The 13,883-nt window shown below is 42.1% G+C and overlaps 1 protein-coding gene across 1 annotated transcript in view; it reads left to right on the top strand.

The window, feature by feature from the left end:
- Positions 1 to 13,883, top strand: part of ALDH8A1 (aldehyde dehydrogenase 8 family member A1) — a 231,340-nt gene that overhangs the window by 203,499 nt on the left and 13,958 nt on the right. The window lies entirely within an intron of this gene.

Below are 13,883 nucleotides of genomic sequence, written 5' to 3'. Positions count from 1 at the left end.
TTATTCAACCTAGCCTTCCAACATAGAGCTTTACCCTTTTTCTTAATTAATTTAATATGCCAAATGGGACACCTAAGGAATTGACTAAAAGGAGTGAGCTGTGAGGTAATATAAGGTCTTAGTATAGTGCAGGCATGAGATACAGTGCTAGGTAGCCAAACCTTCGGGGCATTAGACATAAAAAGAATATGTTTGTGTGTAAAGGGTGAAATGAGAGCTTGTTCCAGAGAGACCCATAGTTTCTGAGGTAAGTTATGAGATGATGATATGTATGGCTGTATTTGCTTGATACTGAATGCATTATGGTGATTGAGAAAATCTGGAAAATTAACTCCACCTAAAGATGTTGGAAGTTTTAATCTGGAGACAGAAATTCAAGTAGGTTTACCCTGCCACAAAAATGTGGACAAAATCTTGTCTAATAAGCCAAAGAAAGATTTGGGTAACCTAATAAGGAGCATCATAAGATAGAAGTTTACAATTCAAATCATTATGGATTGTAATTGCAAAATCTAATTACTATCCATTTTGCACTATACTAGATGCATACCTTGCTTGGCTTGCTTCGTCTGTTTGCCGAAATGGAAGTCAAGCAGCCGGGCAGTTTTAGTAAGGCACATGCGCTAGGGCGCATGTGCCAGTTATATGGTGCCTTGGCAGATGGTGTATTTCAAGTAGCCTATGGGCTGACATGGTGTCATCCCGGGTCTGCAATACCTGGGGTCCCCAGGGACCGCCCAGTTATGACGCAATGCAGCATCATATTTTTAAAGCTACCCCGGATGTGTACAGTACCAGCCATGTACTCCCAGGGCTTTGTGTCAATTACAAAGCTGCTTATTCTCAAGCCCTCACTTTCTCAAGTTGTCACTGTGTGACGAGTTGTAAAAAATGGGGGTTACAGCCTTTGTAAAGCTGCTTCACATGTTGTAAACAGATACACTTTGTGCATGCTTTTGGTCTTGTGTAACCGTTTCAGCAGTAGTGCAGCTTATGGCAGAAAAACAGACTGCTGGTGTGCAGCAGCCCAGTCTGCAACACCAACCGAAGGGAGTTGAGGACAAGAAGACTGATGGTTAATTAGTACTGTAGCTTTAAAAATCCTTCATAGTTCACCCCTGTTTCCTTTCCTTGCTCTCTTCCTTCTCCTTACGCTTTCTGTTTTTTCTCACTTTCCTGGGTCCTGTCTCTTCTCCCAGGGGTATTCACTGTCCTTCCCTTTCTGTAGAAGCAGCAGTTATAAGTTAATCACTTAGTACGCCTTTGTCAGCATTCTAAATTCTGCCTGCCTGACCGATGCTTCTGAAAAGTGATCATTTATCCAGTATGTACATTCTGGGTCTGGAAAGCAAGTTGCCTAATTAGAAGATGCATGCTTAATAAATGGCTACTTTTCAGAAACTTCATACTTTGTTGCTTCTCAGTCTGTCAGAATTTAGAATGCTGCCGGCTTCTGTCACCACTGCTCTGTGCTGGGACTGAGAGGCCAAGGATTGCATGACTTTACCCTATCCATGTACTATGTTTCTGCATGAATAGTTCAACCCACTTTCAGTTAATGTCTTGGATATGTTCTCTTGCAGACTTCATTGCAGCAATCTACCCTACTTTGACTCAAAGTAACCACTATCAATGAGGGGTTAGGGTCCACTGTGCACCCACAACTGGGCCAGCAAAGCTTTGGAATATACCCACAACTAGGCAGCACCTCTATGAACACTGTTTCCTTGTCTCGCAAAGTGTAGGTTGAGGTGAAAAACACAGACACCCTTGTAAATAAATCATTTCATTAAAATAAGTTCAGTTTACAACAGGAGCAATGCAGGCAATTTATATCTGAGCCAGATACAGGTAATGTTTGCATACCAGCAATACATTGCCCTGTATTTTTGTGCCTTAAAACATTTATTGTGTTAATAACCAACAGGCACGATCATTATGACCAAGCTTAGACTTCTCAAATTAGGCAGTTAAGCCCCCTGCTTTCCTGCATGAAAAGATTAGAGATTGAAGAGGTGCTAAGGAAACTCTTCAGGATTAGTTTGGATCCGTTTATAACAAAAATAGTGCAAAGAATTGCACAAAAACACACAAATTACTTAAAAAATGTGTGGGGCCAACTCTCAAACCCTCCTCATAACCATCGGGTAAACTCGCAATATTAAAATTCATTCAATACGCTTACGCCACACCACTTTCAAATTCCACCAGCCACCACTGATCAAGGCAGCCCCCACCAGATACAAAGGTGACCATTTCTGAGACAAAGGCAGGAGCTTTTCGGATATAGCGTCTAAGTTACCTTTAAGGTTACTGTAGTACCATATGGATAAACATTTATTTCCAGGTTAAGCCTGCATCACCAAAAACATCCCTGGAGCAGTAGAGGTTTGAGGTAAAACTTCCATTTTGTTTACATTAAGTTTGAAGCCTGAAACATCGGAGTACTGGTGAAGTTCATGAAAAAAGGCCAGAAGTGAACAATCTGGATGTGACATGAATAGGAGGATGTGGTCAGTGTATGCTGTGAGCTTGATGTGAGCAATATTAATCTGAAAACCAATGAATTTCTCTGAAGTCTTTAATTGATGGAGAAAACGTTCAAGAGCCAAGGCAAAAAGTAGGGGAGATAATGTGCATTGCTGCTGAGTTCCCCTATTAAGAGGAAAGAAAGGGGATCTAATCACATTTGTTATTATGAAGGAACAGGGAGAGGAATACAGTAATGATATAAATTGTCGAAAGTTGGGACCAAGACCATGCCATTCCAAACCTTTTGATAACAAAAACACCAATTACCTCTATCAAATGTTTTTGCTGCATCTAATGATAAGGCTGCCAGTGGAATCTTAATTTTAGAAGCCTTGTTAATGATATTAAGAAATGCACAGGAGTTATCTGCGACGTTCCTGTTAGGAATAAATGACTGAGGAACATCTACTAAGTCAGACATATACGGGAGAAGTCGAAGGGCCAGAACTTTAGCATATATTTTACAATTTATGTTGATTAAAGCTATGGGTCTATAATTTTTGCATTGAGTCAAATCACTGTATTGTTTTGGAATTAAACATATCATATCTTCTGTAAAAGATCCAGAAGCAGAATTTGAAGATATGAAATTATTGAGAAGTGTAAATAGTTTGGGGAAAAGAGTTTGGCAAATTGGATATAGAATTTGACTTTGAAGCCATCAGACCTGATGCTTTTCCTCTAGAGAGGGAATTTAAAGCTGTAAAGAGTTCTGCCATTTGGAGCAGTTGTTCTAATGTTGAAAGATTAACCATTGGCAGTTTTCTAGTTTTGAGATGGGAGAAATAATTATTAAGAAATACTTCTGATGGAATGTTTTCTGGAGTATATCATTCCTTGTAATAGGAAGCAAAACATGTTGCAATATCTGCATCCTTGAAATGTTTTACACTTTGATTGTCTATGATGGATTTATGGTTGTTTTTTTCCTTTTATGTTTTAAGTAACGTGCTAAGAGAGAACCTACCTTCTTGCATAGTTGTATATTTATTGAATTCTGGTTTGGCTGAAACTATAGGCTTCAGGATGTATCTTACTATTGTTCTGAGTATAATAAATGTGTTTGAGGTGTTTGAAAGAATGTCAGCAGACTTTTGTTGTGCAGTTTTCCTTTTAGAGTGCAAATAACTTATAATAAAACCTATAGAAACTTCCTTAAATTGGTCCTAAACTGTATGGAATGGTACTTGATTAGTGTCATTAATTTGAAAATTTTCTTCAATGAAAGTAGAATATAAAGCAATTAAAGGAGTATCCGAAAGTAAATTGTTATCAAATCTCCAGGATGGGGTTTTAGATGTACTTGCAAGAACATCTAAGTCTGTGATCACCAGTGCTTGATCTGATATGAGGTGAGAGGCAATTTCTGAGTTAACCATGTGCCGTAACAAGTCTTTACTATGAAAGATGTAGTCAATTTTAGATTGAGAGTGGTGAGTGGGAAAAGAAAAGGAATACTCTAATAACTCAGGATTACAAATTCTCAAAGAATCTGATAGAGAGTGATAATGAATGAGGTTCTTGAATGCTTTGTGGATAGCCTGGGGACTAAAACATGAGGTTGATCGTTTATCCAAAAAAAGGATCCGATATTTGGTTGAAGTCACCTCTGAAAATTAGATTGTCCGAAGCATGCGTACAAATGGTGTGTGAAAGATTGCGCCAAAAGTTCAGGTCTGGGTGTGTGGGCCAAATACATAATTAGGACAGAGAGAGTGTCATTGTCAAATGTAAATGTAGCTAGAACCAGTTCTTAATTTGTGATTGTTGTTTCCGGTGCGGAGCACCAGCACTTATTTTTGAGTGCTGACACTAAATTTTCTGCCTGAAGCATTCAATGCGAGCAAAAAGACTCATATGAAAAAGGCAGAGGAAGAGAAAAACCAAAAAGTAGCACAATTGGAGAAAGCAGAATGCTGCATGAGTGAGCTGAAGGGCCAGGGAGTGGCTGTAAATGGATTGAAGATGCCAGAGATGACTTGAGGATTATGCTGCCTTAGTGTTCATACATTTAATTGCAGCAGCCACATGTTTAAGGGGAGTGCTTTGGGCACCGTCACGTTTTTATTTACAAACTAAGCACTGGCTAGAACCCAGCATCCATCCTTTTCTTGGTGTTGTGAAAGTGTGGTGAGCTTGTGGGATCAGGCTAAGTTCTTGGTATATAAAACTGCAAAGAAATGTAGCAGTTGCTCACTTAGTATAAAGGATTTTTTCCTGCACAAATACTGTAATGGATTTTTCGGTAACATGAAAAGTCTCCTCCAAGTTCCGCTTAGATGCAGGGTTCTTTAGTCTTAACACCACTACTGATAGCTACTTGTTAATTGTAACAATGTGGGTTAGAGGAGCCAAGGGACAGACACCTCTTGGTCTTAATCTGCATCCTTGAGCACAATAAGAACATATATATCTGAAGATGAATAGAAGGCAGTAATAACTACCAGTATGTACTGCATTAAGTAGGATAAAAAAGTTAGTGGGAGGTCTCTAAATGGGGCATGGCCTATGTAATTAAGGGTGTGGCTGAAATAGCTAATCTAATCTTCAAATATTTCCATCGAATGCAACACAACCAGTATTTTGGTGCTTCTCTGAATCTTAGATTTCAATCCAGATATATAACACAACTACTAACATACACCTAAAATCCACGAGGATTATTGGCTTTGGGAACAGTTGTTAGCTATTAAAGATAAATGGGTAATTGCAATGATTTTGTTATAGCTAATTAATATTGAATATGTTTGTATTCTGTGATTATGAGACTGTGAGAAAAACATCTTTAAGGCCTGCGGAAGAGGTAGTGGCCTTCAGAGTGTCTCCATCACTTTTGATATGTTTACTATATGTTAGACTTGTACACCCCTTGTCTCTCCAAATCCTTTCGGTCTCCATACCTTACTCCCCATCTCTTCCCTGTTTAGCACCTTTTTTCACTCTATCCCGAATGCACTTACTTACTTCTTCACTTCACCTCCCCCAAACACCAACACACAAACTCACCTGTAAGAACTAGATTTTCTTTTACTTCAGCTCTTTATGCTGACATCTGTATACCGCCTTCGCATACCAATACCTGCACAGAATGATACTTACAACTGGAAAACGTGACCATTGCTCTCTGGGCTATGAACAGAGTCCAAGGATTGGATGACCATGTATTCTAAACACCTTTTTGACTCACTGACATTCAGTGTGAGAAACTCTCCTGCTTTCAGCTTCCACTCCAGAGCTCCCAATCATGGCCTGTTATTAACACTGGGAACCAAATAAATTAATATTATGCACTGTACAACAGTAATAGGCTGAATGCAACAAGCATATAAAAACACATCAACCTGGAAATAGCAAACACTCTTATTGAATGTAAGATTAAGTAAAACATGTGAATTATAAACCAGAGCTAAATCGCTGATTTGGATTTCTTTAAAGTTTTTTTCTTTTACTGTTCAGAATCGATCACTGTGTTTGCCAATAATGTTAAGGACATGAATATAGAGCCCAATAGGGACCCGTTTCAATGTCTATTTTTATTTGTTGCTGGGTCATAGACATGCAGAGACCCAAACCACTTAAAGCCCTACCAATGGGGCAGAAAATAGAGAAGTGCCAATTGGGCAGAGGTATGTGTGGCTAGTAAGTTACAGGTCGTTCATGTGATAATCGTGTGATAATTAACACTCCTAAAATTCAGTACTGGTTTATGCCACCAGGCTACTGATATGGCAATATCAGTGCTTAATATGTGCTGGTGGTTGCCAGTGGGGGCTACCGGACGTTTTTTGGGGGACCAGTGCTTTTTTTGCTGCATCAGATATTTCCCTAGAGCAAAAGAGGGAAAAAAAACAGATCAGAAAGACGGATGAAGAAAAAGACAGTGTACCCGCAAAAAAAGGAAAAAGCAGGAGCCTGCAAGATTGAGATAAAGAAGCAGGGATTGTTTGGTAGTGGATTAAAGAGGTCTTTCAAGACCACCAGCCTTGGAATTCCGGCACGCCAAGGTTTAATTGCAATGGCTGCTGGCTCCTGAGTAGAGCTTTCGGCACTGGCACTCTTTCTTTCACAAAGTAAGCACTGGACAGTGTTCCAAGGAAAGCTAAAGAAAATCCAGCCAAGCTTAATCCTAATAATCCAGAAAGGTCCCTATCGCACTTACTTGTGTAACAGGGAGAGGAGTGCCCGGAGATACAAAGGTGAACCCAACCATAAAGAACATTATAATGTTCCAGGAAAATCATGTTGGATCTGAAGAAAATGCTAATTGACAAACAGGAACACCAGTTAATCCAAAAGAGATGACACAGGCTCATGAATGGGAAAACACATTCCGGAGAACCACAAACTAGATTTACCGGTGATCCTGAAACTGACATCCTTTTATAACATTCTCTAAAGAATCAATTTTGGTTCCTCCATGGTAACAGGAGACATACATTGTAGAAGTGCTGAGGCACCTGGGAAATATAGTTCCCCTGTGTCGAGTCGTGACTGCGCAGGAAAGAAGACAAAACTACACTGAGAAGATTCAAACTTCTGTATTTCATAATGTAGGAGAGCACCTTATTCATATGTCTTCTCTCTATCTTACTCTATCCCTAATCTAGCTTCCTCTTCCCAACTCCTCCCTTTCCTGTCCCTGGCTCTGCCTTACCAAGATACCTTCCTGTGCCAGGATCCTAGTATCTTGACACTTGCTGATCTAATCAAGAACCTGCACCCTGCAGTGCATTGGCCTGATACTTGACTTTGGGCATCAGCTCTGTGATTTCCACTGTGGTTTAGTGCACCGAGCACATAGCACCAACCAAGTCCAGGACCTGAGAGTGATAATGCGTCCAAACCTTGTTAATTTAACTTACAAGGGTACTCGTTTTAGGTAAATGAATCTTTTGACCGCGTTTGGGGACTTCCCAGAACGAGATATCCGTTTAGCATTTCAATCAATAGATCAATAACCTAATCAATATTTGCAATAACTAATCAATCAAACTAACCTTGTCAGGGGGGCCCTGCACTGCCCATGCCAGTGGCATGGGCAGTGCAGGGGCCCCCAGGGGCCCGTGACTCCCTGTACCGCCAGCCTTTTCCTGGCGGTTCAAACCACCAGGAAAAGGCTGGCGGTCGGGGACTCGTAATCCCCTGGGCAGCGCTGCTTGGATTTTCACCACTGGGGCAAATGTGGCGGGAAACTGCCGGCTCCGGCAGTGCGACCGCAGCACTTCCGCCGCGGTCATAATTCCCTGGATGCACCGCCAGCCTGTCGGCGGTGCAATTGCCACAACAGCCCTGGCTGTAATGACCCCCAAAGTCTTTCAGAGAGGCAAAGGGTGATGGAGAATGGCTTGATAAAATGGCTAATTTCTCCTTGTGTCACGTTGTTATATCAAAATCGTCGAGCGAGTCTCTAATTTCTCATTGGGCAATATTTGGTGCATCGTTATCTCTGTCCAATAATCCATCACACACCTTACTAGAGTTTTCACCTAAGACAGTTCTCATGCAGTTTATTGGCTCCTGTGATTGACGTCTTCAACGGGTAGAATGTCAGGTAAGAAAAGTTACACCTGTCGCTCCAGTCAGTAGTTCCATTGTCTTCCCCTAGTTTAGGCGACCTTGCACCTGTTGTGAATTACACTGTTGCATTCAGCAAGAATGTCTCCTTGAGCAATTCGGGTCCCATGAGAAAGAATTTACTACGGTTACACACATATCTCTAGCTTCTGGAAAAGTACAGCGTTGCGTCCTTCAGGAAAAGAAGCACATTGCACATTAGAAAACACAGTTAATATGAGACCAGGCAGCTAGGCCCAGACCCTTGCTAACTAAGGCCTAGTGAGTGATTTAGCAAAACCTTAATACATAACTCTTACTGCTAATACAAAATCATACATGAGTACATCATTAATTCATTATTAGTCAATTTCATTAGTCATCGTATACATTGGTGGCCACACCACGTGGGCACATTTAAAACGCGTGCATTTGTATTACATTTATGCGGTTTCATTAGACATTACATTGCAAGCTTTTCATGTTAATATTGATTATAAAAGTCACACTCCAACAAGAGCAGGTACTCGGCCAAAGAATCCAGGGAACAACACCACAGTGGTTAAATGTGCAAAGGCAGCAGGAGCAGGCTATCTAATACATACACTGATGCACTGGCAATAAGGCTTGCTGCTGGAAGAGTCCAAGATATATTCATGCTAAGGTAATTCTGCACGTCTATTTTAAGAATTGCTTGCACTTTTTTAAAGAAGTAATCAAATTTTCCCAATTTCCTTTAACTTTTTTTGCCTTAGACTACCCCAACTCCAACAAGCCCCACTTAAAACTCATACATTTTCCTTCCATATTTCTGAATTCTTGGTGCTTAACTGTTTGACAGTTGGTGGTTGAGGCACACAATTCACCAGCCCCGCTTGGTGGTTGATTTAATATTTTGTGTTAATGGAATTCCCCCAGGCATTGTTTTTCGGGCTTGATTACTAGGACGAGGAGTGTGCCTCAGCATAGCCATTCTTTTATGGCCCAATTCGCATTTGCATTTCCCCCCTTACTTTACCTGGTTGCATTATATTTTCTCATATCTCAAGTTGAATACATTTACCTTTTGTGCAATGTTTACAAATGTTAAGACATATGAGTGTCTTCTACTTTCCCCTGCTTGCACTTCTTTTGCCCTATCAGAGAATAGTTTAAAAAGAAACAATAATTAGTCATACATTTTTAATTACATGTACTCAACTTATCAATTTTCTGTCGACAATGTTGTTAAATTCTACAAGAAGTTAAGCATTGATGCTCTGTGAATGTGCTAAAACCCACACTGATTTGCAGCAAGCAGAGGGAGCAAGCCCAAGTTATGTGAATTTGCGCTGTGAGAAACGTTTGAAAGAATGGTCCAAATAGTGCATGTTAAAGCCAAATGTCCATACAGTTTGCTAAAAGCTATACGGTCTGAAATAACAGTGATGATAGACCTCCATACTTACATCGTGTGCCTAGTAATCCTGGCCCTCTCCAGAAGTGTTAAAGGTTCATCTCCACCCCAAGGAGATTTTGACCAAATGGTGGCAACTTACTGTTTTTTTCAGCACAATTTCTCTAAAAAATCAAAAAGCCATAGGTGTTTTAGACAAATGTCATCTGTTGCAGCTGACAATGTGGATTTTCCTAGTAATTTATGAAGGAAAGTCTTAATTTTATTAAAGACACGGAGGTGAGTATTATGCTTACTTTTCTTGCTTTATTTTAAACAGCAGCCACAGTCAAGTGAAAAAACCACAAGTCCCTAGAGGCCAGAGAAGTCCTCATCCAATGGGAACAACATAACAAACATAATGAACCAATCAATGTATGGCACAGCTAATATATACCTATCTAGATTGCAAGCAGTCCTCTTTTCTTGCTGCTCGCAATCAAGATAAGTATATATTTTTTCTGTGTCCTCTTATATACAGTAATGACATACGTTACTTTACAAGGTTAAATTGAGCTTATAACCTGTGACTGTGAAGAGGAAGAGAAACAAGGTGGTGATATGAGTGCCAGAAGCATCTCCACTGATGGACTCTTTTAATGATGAGTATAACCTAAGCAACCTCCACACATGGCTCCGGAAGCGGCAAGAGTAGGAACAGCTCAAACTTACTATTACACCTGTGTCTGTATTACAAATAGGGCGCACCTTCCCTGTTTGTGCCACAGCTCACCTTTATACAGGAGCGTAGGGTGCAAACAGGAAAAAGGTGCACGATTGTGTTGAATGCCCTGCCCGTAAGCCAGCCAAAATCCCGCTCTACCCTGGTGGCAGTACATTCAGTACGATATGAAGCAGCTGCTTCAAATCTGTGCCCTGTTTCTCTGTGCCTGTGGCAACTCACATGCACTTTCAAGAGGGAAGAAAGATCACCCTGCAAGCTGGTGCAGTGAGTAACTGCACCCGCCTGCAGGGGGATATGTGTGGGACCCACGGGACCCCCTTTACCTCCTCCAGGGGACTGCCTTCAGGAGGCGCACTAACAATGCGCTCCCTTTTTGTGGTGCACTGTGAGTGCACCTCATAAGGGCATATTTGCATCTGCGCCTGCATCTATAACATGGCACGAGCGCAGAGGTTAAGAGATTTCGGCCCATATTTATACTTTTTGACGCTAAACTGCGCTAACGCAGTTTAGCGTCAAAAAATTTTGCGCCGTCTAACGCCATTCTGAAGCGCCATGCGGGCGCCGTATTTATGGAATGGCGTTAGCCGGCGCAAGCAGACCGGCGCTGCCTGGTTTGCGTGGAAAAAAGCCACGTACACCAGACAGCGCCGGCGTAGGGGGAAAATGGCGTATGGGCGTCTTAAAATGGGGCAAGTCAGGTTACGTCGAAAAAATCGTCGTAACCCGACTTGCGCCATTTTTTTTCGACGCCCATCCCCCATCAACATGACTCCTATCATTGTAAAGATAGGAGTCATGCCCCCTTGCCCAATGGCCATGCCCAGGGGACTTCTGTCCCCTGGGCATGGTCATTGGGCATAGTGGCATGTAGGGGGGCACAAATCAGGCCCCCCTATGCCAAAAAAAATTATTAAAAAAAAATAAAAAAATACTTACCTGAACTTACCTGAATGTCCCTGGGGTGGGTCCCTCCAGCCTTGGGTGTCCTCCTGGGGTGGGCAAGGGTGGCAGGGGGGGTCCCTGGGGGCAGGGGAGGGCACTCTGGGCTCATTTTGAGCCCACTTGTCCCTTAACGCCATGCCTGACCCAGGCGTTAAAAAGCGGCGCAAATGCGCCGTTTTTAGCCACGCCCACTCCCGGGCGTCTCTTTTGCCCGGGAGTATAAATACCACGTAAAGGCCTGGGAGTCATTTTTTAGACGGGAACGCCTCCCTTGCATATCATTAACGCAAGGAAGGGGTTCACGCTAAAAAATGACGCACATTCCGGGAACTTTGGCGCTATACGCCTCTAACGCCATAGTATAAATATGGCGTTAGTTGGCGTTAGTTTAGCGTCGAATTTGCGTCGAAAAAAACGACGCAAATTCGGCGCAAACGGAGTATAAATACGGCCCTTCGTCATTTGCATGAGGTCATGCAACCATGCGGATGAAGAAAGAGCCTGCTATCAGTATTACAGAAGGGCAGCACAAGCGTTTGCAGCTCCTCCTGTAGTACTATTGTGCCTGGGGCGACGGGCACGAACAAAGAAGGCGCATATGCCCATTGCACCCCCAGGGAGCAATGTATAATGCAACCTTTGGTGCCTGAACACCCATAGATGCAGTAGAGGTCTATAAACTAAACTACCACAGCAGCAGGCAGGGCTTGTGATGAAAGCCTCCATGAATTGCTGCTTTAAAGTGATGCTTGCAGAAGTAATTTATTTCCCTGGGAGTGTTCCTCGAAAGTCGATTTTATCTCTTTTTGCTTTCAAGATCTGTAGGATAACTCAGTTTGACCTAATGGGAGTAGCTACCCTAGATAGCCTTGGATAGAATGTTTTCTATCTAATATCTTACCACTAAAGTTTCTCAAGCACGGTGGGGGATGAAAATAAGCTCTATTCCAATGTACAAAAAGACATTTGACTAGAGGCACTAGTGGGCCGCCCGCCAGGCTCTAAATGAACTCACAAGGGACTCCAAATTAGGAATTGACTTGTTGTTTTTGGAAAAAGGCACTACATAAAAGGTCAAATTAAAAATAAATACTATAGCACTGCTTCGGAAGGATATCCACTGAAAACTGCTTTTTTCCAATTGAAACAATGCATTTCATGATACAGAATAATGTATTAGTTGCGAACTATGATCATCATCAGCTGATATATATGTACATTGTAGTGACTGAATGCGGATGGGGATGCTGTTGAGCACTCAGTTGATTTGTGGCTGAAGATGAACATTTTATCAGAAATAAAGGGCCATTATGGGCATACGTAGTAAGGCAAACGGTGTTACAGGGAAATAATTCTCCCTGTAACACCTTTCAACACTTAACTCATAATGAAGCCTGATATTGGTGTTATATTTATACGACTGATGGTAAAGGGTGTTATCTAAAGATAATAGGTTGATTCCGAAAAACTTTTAGGAGTACAGTAATTAATTCTCTTCCATGACTTTCTAATTGGCCCGAACCATAAAAATCAGGGGTTTTCAACCTTCGCTGTAGTAAGAGCTACTTTTGTTGAGTGAAAATCATCCTGAGCTAATAATAATACTAATGATAGTGTTGTAATAAAGTCCACATCAGACAGATTACATTAGTGGCCACCGTATGCTAAATTACTAACAGTGATTACCTCAGTTCATCAGGAATAGTTGCCTGCGGTAATGTAAAAAAAAGCTCTTTCAAACTATAATCAGGGGCAGCTCCTACATAAGGGTGGAGGAACATCGCCCCCCCCCCTTCTAGCATCAGAAGCTGCAACCTTTGAGGGCGAAAGGATAATAAACTACGTATATTATCCTTTCATTCTGAAAGGGGCGGGGCCACGGGGTGACGTGAACTGGGGGGAGTGCTCAGCACTCCCCCTCATAGTGCTTGTGTGTTTGGCTGGCCGTCTTAACCCGGCCAAACACACAGGTGCAGTAGGCTGTCTCTAGCCCGGCAACTGTGTTTCCGGGCTGGAGAGAGCCTGCATAGGAACCGAGTCTGCCTGGGAGCACCCTGGCTGTGCGCTCCCAGCCAATCCTTACACTGCTTTGAGCAGTGTCAGGATTGGTGCAGGGCAGGCTGGGAGCCTGTGCCTGCAGCGACGCTGGAAAAGGAGCGGCACGGGTTGGCGAATGAGGTAAGTTTTTCATTAAAAAAAGTCATTATTTAAAGTTACCCCCCACTCCCCTGTTTCCCGCTCACCCTGCCCTCCTTCCCCTCCCCTCCCCGTCACACCACGCCCACCCCGCCCCTTTTATGCATTGCAAGCCGCGACTGCGTACAATGCCTCTATGTGTTAAATACATAACAACCATAGCTGGAATGCCAGTGGCACCAAGATAATGCTCTTGGTAATAAATACCCCCAACAGCGTATGATCAGTTTATGAGTTCTGAAAACACACACTCAATGGTCAGGAGGCGTTTCAGCAGAGAAACATGCATACTGAGCCGTCAGTAGTACATGCCTCGCAGACAGTGCTCTTTGATGATGGGGCAAAATCTCATGCCCATATACTTTTCTGTTCCTCTTCATGAGTCAGTCTGTGCTGTTTTCTGGCTGCAACAACCAATGTTAGTATTTTGTACATATAGACAAAATAAATAGGCAAAATAAAACCATGATTAGTTTGGTTTTGCAAAAGTTCAACTGAATAAAAAAGCACCTCTTGTAATATGTAATGCCATCCTTA

The sequence above is a fragment of the Pleurodeles waltl genome, chromosome 5, assembly GCF_031143425.1.
Source record: "Pleurodeles waltl isolate 20211129_DDA chromosome 5, aPleWal1.hap1.20221129, whole genome shotgun sequence".
In the NCBI taxonomy this organism is placed as follows: domain Eukaryota; kingdom Metazoa; phylum Chordata; class Amphibia; order Caudata; family Salamandridae; genus Pleurodeles; species Pleurodeles waltl.
This window is presented reverse-complemented; position numbering and strand designations above follow the sequence as displayed.